Source organism: Arachis ipaensis, chromosome B06 (assembly GCF_000816755.2).
Source record: "Arachis ipaensis cultivar K30076 chromosome B06, Araip1.1, whole genome shotgun sequence".
Classification (NCBI taxonomy): domain Eukaryota; kingdom Viridiplantae; phylum Streptophyta; class Magnoliopsida; order Fabales; family Fabaceae; genus Arachis; species Arachis ipaensis.
The window spans coordinates 27,516,029-27,517,121 of NC_029790.2; positions in this window are offsets into that span (position 1 = coordinate 27,516,029).

Below are 1,093 nucleotides of genomic sequence, written 5' to 3' on the forward strand. Positions count from 1 at the left end.
TTTTTTAAAAATATTTTCACAATCTTAATTTTTTATAATCTTAAAGAAAAACAGAAATTTTAATTTCTCCTCCTCATTTTTTTTCTATATTTCTCTTTTTTTTTATTTCTTAAAAAAGATTAAGAATAAGAATAAGAAGAGGAGAAAAAATAAAGAAAAAGATAAAAAATGTGAAAGAAAAAGAATTAGATACAGAAACTAAAAAGAAACAAAAATAAACGTAACAATAATATGTAGCAGAAGAAAAATAATGTATAATTCACCTAATAAATAATTTTTATTAAACTAATAAATTATTTAACTAATTTGATTAAACTTAACTAACGAAAAAAGACTTATTAAAACCTAGCACTATTAAGATATATTAAGCGTCTTCATGCTATATATGTTTTGGCTTCATCATGAAATTCACATAAAATAAAATAAAAAATTGCTTTCATTATGAATAGAGTTTTAAGAAGATTGCTAGCTACTTCACTAGTGATATATGGAGTTCAATTGATGACATAATCATTTTGGCTAGACACAAATGTATATACGTACATCTAATAGTCTATCATCATGATATGTCATCGGCAAAAGTGACTATACATGTGGCAAGATCTTAATTGGTTCAATTGCATATTGTTGATTGCGTATAGTGAATGAATATACAATATGGAAATGTAGTTATATATATTGACTTTAACAGATGAAGGCCAGGTTAAAATTTTCAATGGAGGCTGATCCGCATGATATATATGATGATTAATTTTAGTGGTAGGTTGAAGTGAATAATACTATAAATGATGAAATGTGACTAGAATAAACAATGCTTATTTATAATGGCATATAGATCAAATTCTGGTACTTCCACTTTAATTAGTTTAGATACAAAACTAATCGAGAAAATACTTAATTTAGCTTCTGTTTATTCACACAAAAGACAGTGTTATTTTCTTTTTAAAATACGACCTTAGCTTTATTATTTTGAGATAATACATTCTTTCATTAATTAGGTCATTATTAAGTGTTAACAAAAATTAGTTTAATGACAATTATTTCTCTCCCTCCCCGCGGTAAAGTTTCATAAACAGAAAGCAAATGACAAATC